The sequence below is a fragment of the Miniopterus schreibersii genome (assembly GCF_964146895.1).
Source record: "Miniopterus schreibersii genome assembly, chromosome: 1".
NCBI lineage: Eukaryota > Metazoa > Chordata > Mammalia > Chiroptera > Miniopteridae > Miniopterus > Miniopterus schreibersii.
Genome location: NC_138101.1, coordinates 39,720,385 through 39,739,481, shown reverse-complemented (window position 1 = coordinate 39,739,481; position 19,097 = coordinate 39,720,385). Strand labels below are relative to the sequence as shown.

The 19,097-nt window shown below is 47.3% G+C and overlaps 1 protein-coding gene across 1 annotated transcript in view; it reads right to left on the bottom strand.

Annotated features, from left to right (window-relative positions):
- SLC4A4 (solute carrier family 4 member 4) overlaps positions 1–17,240 on the bottom strand; it is a 297,689-nt gene extending 280,449 nt beyond the window's left edge. The window contains exon 1 of the mRNA XM_081124504.1: positions 17,124–17,240. The gene's annotated coding sequence lies outside the window, so the exon portion shown is untranslated. The remainder of the gene's footprint in view (positions 1–17,123) is intronic.
- Positions 17,241–19,097: the final 1,857 nt, after the last annotated feature.

Below are 19,097 nucleotides of genomic sequence, written 5' to 3'. Positions count from 1 at the left end.
ACGCATTCGACATCCTTGGCTACTTTTCCCATGACCCTGTGATTAAAGACCAGAACAGCACTTTCAAAGCTGGTCACCTTGGAAGGCACAAAAACCTAAAAATAAAAATCAACATTTCCAGACTCTGCCATAATGGTTTCCTGGTAAACAGAAAGACATGCTTGATATTCTACCCCCACACAGGGAGTGTGACAATTAATTATTCAACATTTGGAAAGTGCTTTGGAGATAAGAAGATAAGTGCTAAAAATCATCATCCATTTTCAGCAAACCACACTTAGAGTGAACTCACCAGGTTTATTGTTGGAAACTGAACCATTAGCGTAACTCCATGCTCTCTTTTTCCATTTCATTTAGACCATTAGGCCAAACAGCGAACACCCACATGGAACCTTCCTTTCCTTCTGGTCAACTTTTGAGTGTCCTGTGAGTAAAACGCTTTTCCTTAATTCTTAGAAAAAATGTAAATTCTAATAATGAGGTTTCCCTGGAATGTACAGTTTTATATTTGTCAGCTATCTTTCTTCTTCTGCCTTTTAGTTAAGTAATATAAATAAATAGTAAACTTACTAAAGATTTCATTTGTAAAACTTTGGGAGTAATTAAAATCTAGTTTGATATACTTCTGCTCTATTTGTTATCATTTAAGCAAGCATATTTATTTAGGTGTTCACGACTACACTGCATATATAAAATTAGATGAACAATCTAAGAATTGGTTAACCTTGATTAATACTTTAAGTGAAAGTAATAAGCTATTCTACTTGAATAAAAGTGTTATTTAGGTTACACAAATTTTTCTTCTTATCTATGATATATTGTGGTTAGAATTTATTCATTTTAAAACTCAAAACAATGGCTTAAGATTGAAACAAATTTTTCTTCACAAAGTTTTACTAAAACCCACATAAAAACCTACCTGAATTCAAGCTAAAAAAAGAAGCAGCAGCATTAAGTGATGTTTAAATGGAGGGTCACTAGGTGGCTATGCTCTGAAAAGCTATCACACAGAAATTGTGGTTGGTTTGAGATTAAATATACATGAGTATACTTAAATATTATTTTTACTTCATCTCCTACAAAGTGAAAGACCACATACACAAAGGTCATAATTTCATGTTTTTGAGAATTAAAAACTGTACTGACATAATCTTCTTGGATATGGAACTAACCATTACACCAAGCTCAACAAAGAGGGTTTATGTATTTTAATCCCCAAAATGCTCAGCTTTAAAGTAAGCTTTGCTTTTAGAAAGGGTTTGTTATAAGTTTTTACCACTTTAAACATTAATACCATTTACACATCTATTAGCCAACCTTAAATCTTTTATCCATTTTCACCCCTCCGAAAATCCCCCCCAAAAAATGTGGAAGTGAAAACTTAAATGTGCTCAACATTCCTAATCTCAGTAGGAAGAAAAAAAAAAAACTAGGCTGATTGCTGAAGTGAGGTGATCTTCATGAGGTTGCTGGCTCACATAACAAAAGTTCTGCATGGAACCCACAGCAGCCAGCTCAACTCAAAAGTCAAGCTAATGCCAAAACAGCTACGACAAAATTTCTCATTGTTCAGCTTCATGCTCACTACATATTCCATATAATCTTCATCTTTTACAGATCATTGTATAACAAATATGTAGATAAATAGTTTTTCATGTTCGCTCCAACATTCTCATTCTTTAAAAGATCTTGAAAATAGGTATAAGCAATTTAAAACTGGGAGGAAAATAGATTCAAGAATGGCTTTTTTTTAAAAATTCATTCAAAAGAGGGGTCATAGTATTTCCTCTTCTTACTGTGCTGGCTTTATTAGGATGTGCCAACAATGGGTTCTTGGTACAAATGGAAGAAACAGGCACACTTTTATGTTTTAAAGAAGTGTTTTGTGGCATACATTCTTTTTGTTGCTGATGTTAATAGTGCACTGGTTTTTAGAGAGGAAGGAAGGGAGAGGGAGAGAGAAATACTGATGTGAGAGAGAAATATCTACCTGCCGTCTCCTGCAAGCCCTCCCACCGGGGATGGAGCCCACAACACGGCCATGTGCCCTGACCGGGAACTGAACTAGAAACCTTTCGGTGCACAGGACGACTTCAACCAGCTGAGCCACACTGGCCAGGACTGTGGCATACACTCTTAACTATCTCTGTGTTACTGTAAACAGGGCAATCAGAGAGTTTCTTAAAAATAAGCAACTAAGCCCAGCCAGGCATGGCTCAGTGATTGAGTGTCGGCCTAGGATCCAGGACATCGAGGTTCGATTCCCGGTCAGGGCACATGCCTGGGTTGCGGGCTCCATCCCCAGCTGGGGGCAGCCGATCAATGACTCTCATCACTGATGTTTCTGTCTCTCTCTCCCTGCCCCTGCCTCTCTGAAATCAATAAAGACATATTAAAAAAAAAAAAAAAAGTCCTTCCTTTAAAAAAATAAAATAAAATAAGCAACTTAATATGATATAGTTGCCATACTGAGGGGAGAGGGGGCAAGTAAGTCATTTTGAATGAAATGTTTTCCACCCATACAAATATGAAGGAGATAAAAAGTGTCCAAAGGAATTAGCCATGTCCCCAAGTAAATGAGAAATTGAATTGGCAGGGACTGAGCCTCCATGAGAACATTACTTTGAATCAAAACCAAATTTCTAAAACACTCCAGGTGATCTGCTCTATATTTATGGAATGTAAATACCAAAATATTGAAAAGAATGATTCTGAAATGTTTAAGAAATGAAGCAATTTAATTAAGTGGCAATGTTATATTTATTGACTGTATATTGTAATGTTTAGATCTAGAATCAGAGTGACAGGAAAGACAAAGACCCAGACTCTGAGAACCTTCTCAGCTGGACACTATCACCTGGTCATGCACTGCTATAGTCCCACAACTTCCCAACTCAACAGCAGGGACAGGTCCACCCTTAACTGAGAAGGTCCTTATCTGAGTTACCCTGAGGGAGGCTAAGAGCTAACACACACCTAAAAAGCTCATTTAACCTATGTCCAAATCCTTCAAATTTCATCTTTGGTAATTACTTATTTTGCATCTTTCTCCTGGTAAGATTTAAAATGCAAAATACATACTATATTAAATCATTTCTTACTAAGATGTTGTCAGGTGTTTTCCCCTCGCAAAGAAAATCAGAAAAAAAATTAATAATGAGCATTAGCCTTCAAACTCATAGTATTACAGGAATCATAAGGGGAAGGTGGGGCTGATAAAGTCAGGTATGATCATAATAACTAACACCTGCATCACACTCACTATGTGCTACAGACTCTTCTAGGCATTCCACATATATTAACTTACTTAAGCCGCAGGAGCTAATGAGGCGGGTTGGGATGGAGAACTGGAAGCAGAGAGTCGCCCAACCACGAAGCACTGAGTATCTGGGTGCTGTGCCGCACTGCCCAGACCTCCTCTTCAAATTGGAGGTCCCTCTCCAGCTGGGGGGGGGGGTTGGTGACTGATAACGTTCAGCTCAGTCTTGCTCCAGAAACTGTCTTAGCCAGAGAGCCGCCTGAGCCAAGGTTACACTCCTGTCCAAGGACAGGCCACACCTCAGAACTGGGGGTCTGTTTGATTTTGTTTTTATTTTATTGCCGTTAGACAGCAAGGAAGGGGGGGAAGAGAGAGAGAGAGAGAGAAAGAAACACTGACTTGCTGTTCCACTCACTCATGCATTCACTGGTTGATTCTTCTATGTGCCCTGACCAGGGATTGAACCCGCAACCTTGGCGCATCCGGACAACGCTCTAACCAACTGAGCTACCTGCCAGGGCCTCAGGCTGCTAGTGGATAAAAGGGCCTGGCTCCCTTACTTCAGGTGGGGCAGCTCTGCGGGTCTTCTCGGCTCCGGGGTCCCGGGGGCATGAGCCAGGGGAGGTCCTCATTGGTGCTGAACTGCACCTCAACCCCTCCCTCCGCCCAACCCACCCTCCCTCACGCCCCCGCAGGCTTCACCCCCAGTGCCAGCCCCTGTAAGCTTCCTGCACCATCAGAGACGATTTTCCTGGGAACCCCACTTAAGACAGGGGTGGGGGCAGGATTCAAGCCCGAGCACAGTGAAATCCTCACAGTCAACACAGATCCAAAAAGAAAACAGCAACTTCCCGGGGTTTCCACTACTGAACCAGGCCGTAGGTAAAGCGGTCTTGGTGACGAGCGAAAGCTGCGCACTGCCGCTGGCTCTCAGCAACCTTCTCTTCTCCCTGGGCTCCGGCAGCCATGCTCACCACCAGTCCTCCCATGTCCTTCCACTTGGGCTCTTCATCGATGGCCAGTGCCTCCTTGAGAATGCCACGTTCCCGCCCAGGAGGCTCTCTCCCGCACCTCCTAACACTCTAACCGTCCGAGGCACCGGAGCGTCCAACCGCTGCCTCGGGCTACATCACCCCAGAACCACACTCTGCCACCTGGATCCCGAAGAAGCCTTCTCAGAGCCCACCCCTCTCAGATGCCCCCATGAAAATGGGGCCTCCAGCTCTGTCTGACAGCCTCTCCTCCCCGGGGCACAGTGCCCGCCATCTCCCTCCCCCCCCCCGCCTCTCAGCCAGGCCCTAACCAAGGCCGCACTCCTCCTGGCCGGGGAGCTCAGCTGCTCAGAGCATCATCCCCACGCGCCAAGGTGCAGGTTCTACGCCCAGGCAAGGCCCATACAAGAATCAACCGGTGAGTGCATACGTTAAGTGGAACAACAAACTGGTTTCCCGCTCAAAAAAAAAAAAAAAAAATCAATAATTTTTTAAAAAAACACATTTCCTCATATATGTACATTCAACTCATGAAAAGAGATACTTTGGGGCTCACTGGCCATCATATAATCAAACAGCCAGAGCCTTCAGCCCTGTTTAAACACAGCGAAGACACCCTCTTAACAACACGAGAAGCCAAAGAGCGTAGGAAGCATCCCAGCACGGGAACACGCGGCGCGCAGCAACGCTCCACACACCGTCCTCAGGGCGCCGCTGAACCACACGACGGTGACCGCGAGGGAGGAACAGAAGGGGAAATTACTCTCGGTATGTTGCTAAGAAAGGAGATGAGTCTGTGCGATTCATTTTGGGATGATGTACATCAAAACACATTTTAAGACAATTTAAGTTTTGGACAATTAAGTAAGTTTCAGTGATCAGAAAATTCAATTAAAGTGAATACATCATAATGTAATGACAGGCGATAAATAGACCACTCATGCTACTAAAGCAGACAGATTCGTAATTTCCCAGAAACAGGCTCCTCAAAATATTATTTCCCCTTTCCTGATTCCACAGACTGCAACGCCTGGTACCTACTGCCCACACTTCAGGCGTTCACAACGTCCCATCACTGCTCCCCAAGTCACCGAGGTCCCTTTAGATACTATATCCTTGGACGCCCACCTTAGAATTGAAGCCCTCACTGTCTCTAATGGACTAAGAAGTTATTCCACCAGTTCCTGACTCAAGGGGCAACCTGCCTGAAGCCTGGGCCACATGCTCTAGCCTGGTTTTTACTGCTGCTCTGCTTATTATATAAAGTATATGTAATATATGCTGCATTATTCAAGCCCATACACTAAAGTCCTTCCATCACAGAAGCTAAAAGCTTTGGGTCAAACAGGAATATATGGCCCTAGGCTTTCCCAAGCTCTCTATTTAATTTGTGAACATAATCTTACATCTAAGAAACTTATCCAACACAATGATTTTTAAACTAGCACACACAAAAATTAGATTTCATTTAGTTGGGAAAGCAAACTATTTCAGATTAGTGAAATTATCCGAAATGAGCAGAGCCAAAAGAGTTGGTTTCAATTCAGCAATAACACCCAGTGTCATTGTATCAGCAGCAAGGTGTGGACCTGATTCAGAGAAATTTTATAAGGAGGCCAAAATGATCTGATCATTTTATAACCTCAAGTATAAAAATGCACTTATATACCAGTGCCATCTGGTCAAGGTCAAGAGTTGAGATAAGACATGCTGATGCAGGTAAACTTTACAAGAAATGTCATGTGATACCAGATCCACGATGTTCTAGACCGGGGGGGGGGGGGGGGGGGGGCAGGGGTCTACCCCACAGGCCATAAATCACTTGGTCTGGCTCTGCTAAGGCAACCGCAGGCAGGACTCGAAATTCAATAAATCTAGGAGCTTTTTCATAGCTAATTTTTAAGTTGATAATTTTGTATGGCCTGCAAATGATGTTATAAATATCCAAATGGCCCTTGGCAGGAAAAAGGTTCCCCAGCACTGTTCTAGACCAACATTCAGTGACATCTGGCAGAGACAGCAAAGAATAGAAAATCATTCTACAAATGGTTAAGTGGCTTGAACAACGAGCTATGAGAGCACCCTGGGTAAGGAGAGACTGTTGTCCAACAACTCAGGCCTATTCACCAAATATGCCTGTGCTCTCTTTCAAATGGTACGAAAAATTTAATCTACCCAACGATTTGTTCTGGACTTTCTCCTCTTGGAAGAAGCCAGCTTCTCTTTGGGGGTGAAAATCTGCTCACATAAATATCCACGACATAAACTTAAACTTGGCTCTTTTTATGTTAAGCCTATTTCTCTCCCGTGTAAGTGGTCCTCCCAGTTCTGATGTTTGTGGATTTGGGGGAAAGTGTTCATAACATTATAGGCTTAGGTGAGGTCTTCTTTCAGACTTCATTGGTCAAGACTATAGCATTCATTTCTGTCTGTCCTCTTAGAGGCACTCCTTTAATCTCATGATACACAGAACATTTCTCTACACCTTTCCCAGTGATGTCTGTCTTGAGGTGCAAACCTTCTAGGGAGCGTTCAGACAAGGCCGCACAAGGTTCACACACATGGATGACTGCCACATGGATGAATGCAGACATACAGTATTAAAAGACTTCTATTAAAAGGTGATAACAGGGCCAGCTGGGGTGGCTCAATCCGTCGAGTATTGTCCTGTGCAGCAAAAGGTTGCTAGTTTGATTCCTGGTCAGGATACATACCTGGGTTGCAGGTTCGATCCCCAGTTGGGGCACATATGGAAAGGAGAGAGAGAGAAACATCGATGTGAAAGAGACACACCAATTGATCAAGCCTGCAACCAAGGCACGTGCCCTTGGCTGGGATCAAACCCAGGACCCTTTAGTCCTTGCGCCAATGCTCCAACCAATGAGCCAAACTGGCTAGGGCTCTTCAGAGGATTTTTTTTTTTTAAATGGTAACAGGCCCTAATTAAGAGGTGATAACTGAACTCAAATACTACCTATTGAAATGTAATATTTATCAATATACTAAAGAATAGTGTAACATTGAGATTTCACTGCAAATGTTATTATGTATACATAATAAATAAAATTGTATTCTGAAATGTCTCAATATATTGTGCATTCACATATAAGGTACATATAAGGCAAAATTATACACTTAACACAGGGATATGTATAATTCAATGATATTCTGATATATGTGTTACATCTTCCCAAAATTTTATGAGTCTGGGTTTAAAATTCCTAGTTCAATATGATCAGTAAAAAAATTAGTTGAATGAGGCAAGCATCAAATTCACAGATGTGAATAAATAAAATGAGGCACACCTTCAAGAGACACACCTTTCCCAAATGAAGCCCAGAAAATACATGTGTCTAATTCTGAATTTTTTGTAATACCTATGATATATATTTTTCAGAAAAGGCATAAAAGTTACAATTTCTTTATAAATTGTCTTAGGTAAATGTCTTTTAAGTGCTAACAACTCATACTTAATCTCAAAAGAAATAGTAAATAGAACTGCGTCTAATTCAGAGAACAGGTAAAATACAGTCATATCTAAATAGAAAGCTTAGGTAATTTTTCCAAAGAACTGTATTACACATCACAAAGCCTAATAACAAAGTCTCATCCCAAAAGTTACTGGACTCCAAACTTCATGACAGCAAATTTCACAAGAGATATTTGAAAGACCTAACAGCAAAGACCAAAGCTACTATACTGAAGGGACAGCTGCAGACAAAATCAAATTTATATACAGTTGGGCACAATGACTGGGCATCTCTGATTAGTGTATCCACATTTTTTAAGTAAATTCCACTAAATAAGCACTTTCACTGTAGAATATGCTGGCCACTGTGAGGGCCACAGGAGAGACTCCGACACAGTTCCTAGTGAGCCCGCAGACAGTGGAGAAGGAAACAGGGCAGTGCAGAGCAACAAGCAGTAAGAAAGTGATCGATTAATGTGTAGAATTCACTGCCTCAAGTTTTGTCAGTAAAAAACGTGAGACTGCTTGAACTCTATTTTCTGCTGATATTTTTGGACAGGTGTTTTTGTTTCATTTCTTAATGTATTTTTTTCAAGGGAATTTATCTTATCTCATTTGTCTAAATCTTTTAAGACATTTCCAGTCCACCCACCTCTCTTTTCCCTGGCAGAGCTGCTCAACTTGTAAAGTGCAAACGTGTGATCTGTGTGTCTGCTTAACCTGGTGACGCTCAGCAATTTTCTAAAAGTGATTGTAATCAGTGCTTCAGCAACCTCTGGCATGAGGCTGCTCTGCTAACATCATGAGTGCTCATCTCACATTCCTGAGGACACAGTCTCCAGGGGGCAAAGGAATGAAGGGATTCTTGAAGCAGGTCCACCATGAGGTCCTGCCACAGCTGCAGCCAACATGCAGCGCCGGGGGGGGGGGGGGGGTCGGGGCACAGCCACCAGCGCTCCAATGCAGACTTCCAGTGGGACTGCTGGTCTCGTGGAGTCCTCGCTCAGGACAAACATGTTCCACCAAGTAACAGCTTCGGGACTTCATTCACGACCGCCCCGTGCATAAGACGCAAAATCCTGGTTTGTGCTCAAGACGTTAGGAATATGCCCACCCAACCCTACAGACAGACGCCCGTGGGGAAGAGCACATGAGATGGAAAAGCCAACCCCACTCCCCGGGATACTCGCTTAGATATTATCACTGGCATGACCCCAGTCTTTAAACAGTTGCTCTTCCCTAATCCACAGTGCCAATTTTTTAAAAACTTTCATGTGCTGAGAGGACACCAAAGGGAAGAGCCTTGCCTCCAGGTTTAGCACAGCAACAACCAGCCTTCCCTGGAAGCTTTGTTTAAAACCTCCCGGTTTAACTTCTCGCAGGAACGAAATCACCCACGACAGAAGATGAGGTTTTCTGAAATTCAGTATTTTTAAAATTGTAGTTTAACAAGGCTCACCATAATTACCCTTCAGTTTATTTCCATTTACCATAGCATTAGGTGTATAACAGGAAAGAAAATTATCTGCTCTACCAGATGATTCCATTGCCCACGAAATCACTCTTAAAAGAGCCGCATTTGGGTCAAGCACATCTGAAGGATGCTACCTACCTCAAATGCAAATGCCCTCAAAAAATGTAGATTGACTCACATTATTCTGAAGTAAAATTTTACATGCTCAGTACTCCGCGTACCACAAAACAGTTATGCTTAAATGAGAGTCAACCAACCAAGACTACCACCAGCTTTCAAAAAACTCAAATACAAGAAAAAAGGAAAATCAGTTTTGGGGTAAGAAAATATAATTACATTTCCACCTCAAAATCTAAGTCCCTTCTGCTGCGAGCCTGATTTTTGCAAATAGATCTCTAATATTTATCATGTAATTCTCCAAAATAAAAATCATACAAATTTTAATTGTATTTCATTTAAAAATAAATATATGGCACTAACCTCTTTTCAGATAAAGAAAAATGAGAGTCACAAGTCATACCAATAATTGGGAATCAAACCTTTCAAAGGCTGAAGAATTTTTAGAGGCGCTTGACCCTCGGGGAGCATGCCTTTCCCCTCCCCCCCTGCCACCACCATGACCTTCCTCACTTAGCTCTCCTTTGCCTCTATAACTTGTTTCCTAATCCCGTTTCTTCTACAAATTACTTCTTCTACATCTGTTTTAAATAATTGTTCTCTTATTTAAAAAAAAAAAAAAATTGCCCCAGCCAGTTTGGCTCAGTGGTTAAAGCATCGCAGGCCCACAGACTGAAGGGCCCCAGGTTAGAATCCGGTCAAGGGCACGTACCTCAGGGGCAGGCTCAGTCCCCTGCCAGGCTGGCTCAAGAGCAGGAGGCAACCAATTGATGTCTCTCTCTCACATTGATGTTTCTCTCTCTCCCCCCCTTCCACACTCTCTCTGAAAAATAAATAAAAAATAAGAATTTTTTTTTATAAGGTATATACTGCAAGTTTGCTTTTGATACTATAATCTACGTATCTGAGAACCGCCTTATCTACACTAAGCTGAAAAGTCTCTCTACAAGATCCAGTTTCCAGCTATTATTCATCCTTAAACATTCAATTTTGCATTAAACACGGTTTCCAAGGTATCAGCACTGGAGAATCCACTAGGATATTTTAAATCTGGAAATTTGTTGGCAGCATTCTAATGACAGAAGTTAAAAATATTCAATGTGTAAGCTTCTGGGGATCACCCTTGAGGTGAAGAGCACTGTAATCATTCTCAAGGGTTCTCCAGGTCTTGTGTGTGTTACTTGGGGGCATAAATTTAATAGGAGCTACATAGTGAAATGCATGTTCTCAAACTGCTGGCTATTAGGCTCAATTTTTCCAGCTGATGTTTAATAAACCCTGTTCTCAACTAAGCTTTACCAAGAAAAAGTAAGAGTCCTAGAGAAAAAAAATGTAAAACACCGTTCGAATCACTCAGAGTAACAGATCAAGAAAGATGCTTAAATGTGTTCATTTGTTCAGCCAACAGACGTTTATTACAGTGTCAGGAACACGGTTCTCAGTGCTGGCGCGATTCAGCTCCAGGATAAGGACTGCTGCTCTGGCGGGGTGGCTCGCTGGGCGGAGAGTGGTCCCCTGCACCAAAAGGTTGTGGGTTCAATTCCCGGTCGGGGCACAAACCTAGGCCGCGGGTTTGACCCCCCGGTTGGGGCGCTGTACCCGAGGCAACTGATCGATGTTTCTCTCTCTCATCAATCTCTCTCTCTCTCAAGTCAATAAAATGGACCACCAGGTGAGAATTTTTAAAAATTCTTTTACAGAGTAAGGAATGTTGCAGATTACAACAACGACAACTAACATGTGAATGGTCACTCAGAGTTCTGAACCAAGTTTCATAAATACCTCATCTGTCCTCATAACACCGCTGTGAATTAGGTTTTACAGTCATGTTAATGACAAAAAAGAAAGACACAGATGATGTTTTTTAGTTCCTCAAATCAAACAGCTAGCAAGTGAGAGAACTGGGTCTCCAGCCCGTATCCAAACCCGTACCTCCACTGGGCGCTGGGCTAGCAACGCCAGGTAGGAGATGCTCTGCCTCTGAAAGGACTATGCCAGCTGTTTTAACGACGGGGAGGAGGGGACTCCCTGAGGGTGCATCGGGCGCTTCTGGAGGAAGGCACTACCTACCAGAGCGCCCAGCAGTTCCTCCCAGCCCACAACCAAACCCCCACGCTTGCCAAAAGACCCACGTGAGAATGCTCACAGCAGCACAGGCTGGAAACACCCAAACGTCCACCGAGAGGGAGACGGATGGACGGAGAAATCGCGGCGCCCCCATAAACAGAGCACTATAAAGCCATGAGGACACACACGCGGTCGCTGCCCACACACACACGGACCGCCGCAAGCAACACAAGTCAGCCGCAAGGACGACACCGTGTGCAGGTAGAACGTTCAACAGAGCAAAGCGCCCAGGAGTCTCAGGCGCCCGGAGGGAAGTTACCTTTGGGGGTAGGGAAGGGGGGCTCTGGCTGCTGACAACGGTCTACATCTTGGCCTTGGTGCTGGTTGCAGGGATGTGTTCGCTTAGGTAACTCACCCGGAGCTGCTAACTGAAGATTTAAGAACATGTGTACCTTTCTATATACATGTTCTATTTCAGTAAAAATTTAAATAGATAGGAAGAAGGGAAGGAGAGAAAAGAGAGGGGGAGAGGGAAAGGGGCGGGCGGTGGAGGGAGTGGGATGAAGCGGTGCTCTCAGGGTCCACGGAGCAGCGCTCAGCCCCTACGCCTGCTTTGATCTTACCTCGGCTGCTGGTGCTCAGTCTCTCTCTCCCTTTACTGCCACGCTTGTCAACGTGACCCATGTGGCTGCCAATCCATTTCTATCGTCTAATTTGTAGTTTAATGTTTGCTATGTTAATGCTAGAAATCTTATCAGTCATGTTAAAACTGTATGTGAACTGAGAGTAAACAGATTCCGCATGGCTCAGTGGTTAGAGCCTCGACCTGCGCACCAGAGGGTCTCGGGTTTGATTCGGGGTCTAGGGCACTTACCTGGGTTGCAGGTTCAGTCCCCGCCCCCCATCAGGACACCGGCAAGAGGCAACCAAATCAGTGTGTCTCTCTCACATCGGTGTTTCTCTCTCTCTACAAAATCAATGGAAAAAATATCCTCACTTCTTGGGTGAAGATTAAAAGAGAGAGAGTAAACAGATTCTGAGGGATCGCCTATGAGTAAAGTGAATCCTCTTTACTGTATGTCTTTTTTTCTTTCCCCCCACCCCCTATCCTGCCTGCTCAGAGGCTTTGGGCTGGAGCATATGCCAAATACAGGTGTTCCAGCCCAGCCGGGGCTCAGCGGCTGAGCACTGACCCAGGATCCAGGCAATCGGGGTTCGATTCCTGGTCAGGGCACATGCCTGGGTTGCAGGCTCAATCCCCAGTCGGGGCAGCCGATCAATGACTCTCTCACCATTGATGTTTCTCTCTCTCTCTCCCCCCCTCTCCCTTCCTCTCTCTGAAATCAATAAAAGCATATTTAAATATACACACACACACACACACACACACTCTCCAAATAGAAGTTGTTGTAACTGGGCCCTATCAGTGAATGCTAAATCTCCAAACCAAAGCTAGAATTGACTAACATAAAATTCCAGATCCCACGTTTCATATTTGCAAAGAGTATAAAGGAGAATATCAGTCAGTGACTATATGTGCAAAACAGAAAAGAAACTGCCAACTTCTTATCCAAGACATTATGAACAGCTTTTCTAATTACATCACTCATAGAAAATTGTATCAGTTTTAAAGATAATATACTCCTTTCTCATTTTATATATTAATTTTTTTAAAGTCCCCCAGTATGAGTTTAATTTAAAATCTTTTTAAGGTTTCTAATACAGAAATTCAAGTTACATTGAATTTTTTTTCCAACAATACAATCCACAACATTTTTAAAGAGAGAGAGAAGTATCAGTTGGTGGTTATTTCTTTCCTTTAGCATCCTAATTTCATGCACCTTCTTTCTGTATTTACTCTCCATGAAAAACAAAAGTTAGCTCTCAAGACCGGAGCTAAAATTGGTCCACACACTGAAAATTCTTCAATAGGGAAACACCCCCTGGCAGCGCAGGACCTGAAACAAAGTTGAGGCAAGTAGGTGCTGGTGCTGAGCAGAATTACCAACCGGGAAGGCGAGCCATCCCCTTAGCTTTTACCTACTCTAATGGCTCCGGCTGTGACTAAAACAACATCCATTCCTTTGAGGACAGTCATTCACTAGTTCAAACAGGTATCACTAGTTCAAAGCTAAACTCTTCATTCCAACCTCCAACACTCATCTTCCATGTCATTTAAGAAAAGCATGTGAATTTCCCTGTGTCTTTGTGTCCACATCTCTTCAACGAGCATAATAATCCCTCACATCTACTTAATCTGCAGGAAAGAACAAGGTGAGGTTTCGGTTTATATATAAAAACAACTACAGGTGCACAGTGTCTCACCATTACTATTTCTACCACCATCTTTTTCGAACACATAACTTAATTCGGAGGCTAGTAAGGCCTTATCACTAAGGAATAAAATGATAAACTTCATGAAGAAGATGGAAAGTGAAAGTTTTCGCCCTGGCAGGTAGGGCTCAGTGGTTAGAGCACTGGCCGGAGGACTGAAGGGCCTTGGGTTCGATCCCGGCCAAGGGCATGTACCTCAGTTGCAGGCTCGGTCTTCGCCCTGGTTGGGGCACCCGCCGGAGGCAACCCATCCATGTGTCTCTCTCACTTCGATGTCTCTCTCTGTCTCTCCCTCCCTCCCTCGCTCCCTCTCTCTCTTCCACTCTCTCTGAAAAGCCATGGAAAAAATGTCCTCGAGTGAGGATTCAAAAAAGAAAGTAAAAGTTTTCTCTCTTTTGCCACGGCAGGTAAAGCAATCCATCACCACTCATGCTGGCTATCTTTTCAATGCCTCGTTGGAAATGCCATTACACTACGGAGACTAGAGACACGCAATGAAAGTCACTGCCACAAAATCATTATGGCAGTCATAAACACGGCTTTAGGTAAAATAAAATCACCACCTCTACAAATGAGTAGTGTGTCCGTGTCTGTGTCTGTGTCTGTGTGGACATAAATGTACACCAGAGAAAAAACTGAGTAAAAGGGTAGGTTAGGAGACTCCATCTCCACTGCTGAAAAAAAACTAACAGTGTGTACTACAAAAGATATAAAATACCATCTTCATGTTAGAAGGACACCGGCCTATTTTCTATTTTGTGACACAAACATATCTAATGTTTAGATATTGGAAGAAAGGCAAAATGTATTTGGAATACAACTTGGCCCTGACTTTATATGAAAGAAATATTATCTTCCCTGCCCTTAAAATTCCTGCATTACACCAAAAAAATAAAAATAAAAAATCCTAAAAGTAGCCATTTCATGTTTTGTAAAGTCTTATTAATTGTCTGGATGTTCCTAAACTATCCATTTGCTAAATGACTCCCCGAAAATACATAAATGTCATAAGTCACAGGTGGGCCTCAGAAACAGCATCAACAGTGAGAAACGAGACATGTGTTCTGCTTACAGCTTCCACCGCCCCATCAAACCAGGCCCCCCCCATTCCTTCCATCTTAGCAAACAAGGAGAAACTACTTCGAAACTTTTCATTGCCTTTAGATTTTTCTCTTCTCAGTCTGTTCTTTCCACTCCCAGTCTTAACATCTATCAACTCTGCTCTTAGACTGCATTCACGTTACTAAAAACAAACACAGACACTCCAAGAAACACGGAGGTGATGTGCCTCATGGCCCCCTTACCGAGCGATGAATTCTCTCAGGGCTCTCTCCCCCAGGCCTGCAGGGCCTCGGAGGGATCAAGAAACCTGATTACCTACAAGGTTCACCAGCTAACGCCTATCTCCTTTCCTGGTGCTCTTCTTTAAGATGCAAGCTATGGCCGGATGCTCTCTCTTGTTGTCAGAACAAGGGATCAAAACCTGGAAATTGTACTTGCCAGAGCTCAACAAAAAAATGAAATTACCGGCAGAGCCTGCTGGAAGTTGTCTGAAAGGTTACCTGATTCCTATCACAGGTTTTCTCCAGATATGATTCCTTGTACGCCTTTCACACATTGTTGTCAATGTAGCTAATCATTTAAAAGACTGAAATAACAACACTAACACTCAAACCTTTAAAGTGGTTTGACTCTGGGTGGGGGGCACACAGCGCAATATACGGATTTTGTATCATGGAACTGTACACTTGAAACCTATAGGATCCTATTAACCAATGTTGCCTCAATAAATTTAATTTTTAAAAAGTGATTTCATGTTGGCAAAATGAACTAAAAGAGATATATCATTATAAACTGACTGGGGTGCCTTATTTATGTTAGTAGGTCTCCAGAATGAACCCCAACACTAAATGATACCGAAAACCTCGTCTTGAAAACATTCTCACACAAAATGTTGGGGGTCTCCTGGTTTTCTGTAATCCCAAAGGCAGACATGCCTGGAACTATCAAAACAGCCCTCCTACCCCCCCCCACTCTCGCACGCGTCCTGTGCGCCCCCAGCTCGGGGAACCGCGCGGCTCTCGCCCCACGCACGGGCGGGCGGGGCAGGGCCGGGCTGCTCGCGTGGGAAGCAGCGCCGCGCTTCATCGCTCACAGGCCGGAAGAAACTCGCGCCCTCACAGGGCACCTACCTCTGCCCACCCTGCACGTGGGGCTTTCGTGACCTCTTACGGGGACGCCGGGATCACGCTGAAACGATCGAGATTTCATACCAAGAGAACAGAATGCTGTCACTGCATTAACTTTAAAATGAAAGGAAAGGGTTTCTTCTCCATTGCTAAAGGTGTAGGAAAATCAGCAGACACGCGTCCTTTGGCTGAGGTCCGCCAGCAGCCCCGTCTCGGCCGGGCGCGCAGGGCGCTGCGGGACGGGCGCGAGGAGGACCGGCCGAGGCCTGGTCAGGAGCCACCCGGGGGCGCAGAGGGCCGAGGGACCCGCCCACCGAGGGGACCCGCCCCACGTGCAGCCTGCGCTCCAGGTCAGCGCGGGTCCCACTCCAGGTCCCCGTCCCGGCCGGGACAGGAGCGCGCACCAGGCCGGTCTCGGGGGAGCTGCCCGGGGCTGGGCCGACGTGGCGGCGTCCTTTCAGGAACGGCCTCCCCAGGCCCGGGGTGCGACGGGGAAGGGCGGGGGGGGTAAGCCGGGGGGGGCTAAGTGGGGGGGTAAGCCGGGGGGGAGGGTAAACGGGGGGGTAACCCGGGGGCTGCTCTGCGCCCTCAGGGGGAGAGCGGCGCAGGCGGTCGTGCCGAGGAGCCGGGCCCCAGGAGGAAGGCGGACAGAAGTTTTACAGGGAGCTGAACAAGCGCCCGGGCACCCCGGTCCCCCGCCTTCACGTCGGGCTCAGCGTGCGGGCTGCGGGTCCTGCCCCTGGCTCCTGGGGAACTTTTTCCCGCGGAGCCTGCCGATGTCGCTCCCGGCGCCCGCCCCGTCGGTGGCGCTCACTACCGGCGGGCCGAGGCCGGGGCGATGCCCTTGGGGGGACAGAACCGCCGCCCGGCCGGGGCGCGCACGCGGCCCGGATCCGAGAGCCCCGCGCGGCCGGAGCCGCAGCCTCACCCGCCCCGCCCGCAGGAAAGCGGGGCCAGGGCGCGGGAGCCCCGCGGCAGGTGCCCCGCCTCGCGGGGACCCCCGGGCGCGCGGGGCACACGTGTCACTGCGCCCGGCCACGCCGGCCCTCCGGGGGCCTCGCAGAGGGAGAGCGGGGCGGCCGCGCTCCCCGGCCACTAGGACGCGAAGAAGGAGGGAAAAGTACTTGTGCGCGGAAGCAGCCTTCGCGCCGCGCGCCCGGTGCGGGGCCGCCCGGCCGCCGGGACCTCGCCCCGCCCGCGCCCCCGCCCCGCCCGCGCTCACCTCCGGGGGTCCAGCTTCCGTCGCTCGTCCAGCTTGGCGGCGGGGTGCGGGGCTGCGGCGGCCCCTGCCGCCGCCTTCGCCGCCGTGGCTGCCAGCGGAGCGCCGCCGCGCTGGGCGGCGCGGGTCCCGGAGGCGGGGGCGGCGCGCGAAGTTGCCGGCGCGGGGCGCGCGGCGGGTCCCAGCTGTGCCGCGGGGCGCGGACTCCCGCGGGGAAGGCGGGCGCCGGGCGCCGGCACCTGAGCGGCCCGCGAGGCGGGCGGAGGCGGCGGGGGCTGCCTGGGGCCCGCCGGGGCGTCTACCCCGCTCTGCCGCGCGCGGCTCCCGCACGTCCACGCGGCGCTCCGCGGCTTCCGCCGGTCAGCAGCGCGGCGGCGCGCGGCCCGGGCGCCCCGGGAGCCAGCAGGGCGCGGGCAGCGGGCAGGGCGGCCGCGGCGGAGGCGGTGCCGCGAGCGCGGGCCCGCGACCCATATTTAAAGCCGCGAGTGGCCTCGGCCGGCCCCCTGCCCTGCCCTCGCTCGCGCCCGCCCGGCCCCCGCCGCTCGGGGCCGCCGCGGGGCGTCAGCCGCCCGGCTCCGGCGGCGACGGGGAGGGGCCTCGGGGCGCGCCGCCCCCGCCTCGCCCGCGCCCCGCCCGCGCCCGCGCTCGGGCCCCGCGCCGCCCGCCCGGGGCTGGCCGGGACCCCGCTCGCGCCGCCCTCCAGGCTCCCTGTCGCCGGGTCGGGCGTCCGTCCCCGGCGGAGCGGCTGTCCTCGCGCAGGGCCGCGCTGTCCCGCTCCCGGCCGGAGCCCCGGGTCCGAGGCAGCCCCGGGCCCCCGCGCCGCGAAGCCGGGCTCCACCTGCCCGCGCTCACGCCCGGGGTCCTGCCCGCGAGCGGCCGGCCCAGGGAGTTTCTAGAGCGCACGAGTGATCGTGGATGTTGACTCTGCTCCTAAGGCTAATCACGGAGGTTCAGGTACCCTTTGCCAAGCAGATAATACTAATAATTTATCAATGGCCCCGCCCGATTACAGTCAGCTAAGTAAACCTCTAAACCACAGGAGCGGACTCTCGGCGCAGGCCCCCCCAGGGCCCTGCTGCAGAGCAGCCGCTCCGTGGGTCCGGCCTGGCGCACCCACCGTGCGCTTCTGCTGACATACTAACAGGGTGCAGGAATCAGTGCCGAGCAGCATCTCCAGCGGTGCCCACCACAACACGCAAAGGCCAAGATAAGTGATTTCACGTACTGACTGCCTGCTCCTGGCTCCAAATCTTTCTTCAGTACAAAGCTGTAACTAGTAAGACCTCTAAAAAAAAGTCTGGAGGAAAATTATTTGGGGACAGATGCTTTTCTCTCCAGTTTTTACAGCTGGAAGAGATCCATTGTACCTCACCAGTGCTGAGAAGCAGGTGTAAGCTTGTATCTGTTTTTAAAAATCCTTGGTTAATGCTCAGAAGGTACTGGGAACCACCCGAAGCTGTCTAATGTCTGAGATTAAAATGTATTAATGTCTTATATCTGGCTGTTTGTTGTTACGTCTGGCTAACATGCATGTTCACACATTTTACATGGCTCACTGCAGTGACATGGGAAATTCAAAACAGAAGATTTTTTTCTCATGTAGCTTTAAAACTTTTGCCTGTATGGTTATATTTTGTCTTTAGACTAATGTTAAAATTAACTTTCAGCCCCAGAGCTTACAGTTAGCAAGAATCAGCAACCCCGGAGCAAGCTCACAGGCAAAAGCCACTTTTGTATTAAGAACCTGCCACTGCTGTTCAGCAGTTTTTCACACTGTGGATTATGTATTTCAACATAGCTGGCAATTTCTCATTACAGTCATGAAGCAGCCGTGACTGGTCAGCATTGGAGAATGTTTGGGAAAGGAAAGGTCCAAGAAACGTATGCTTTCCGGCACTCTGCTGCAAAATATACTAAACCCTCCTTCACACAAAACAAATAGGTAAGCCCCGGAGGCACTTCACTATCCAGATTGGC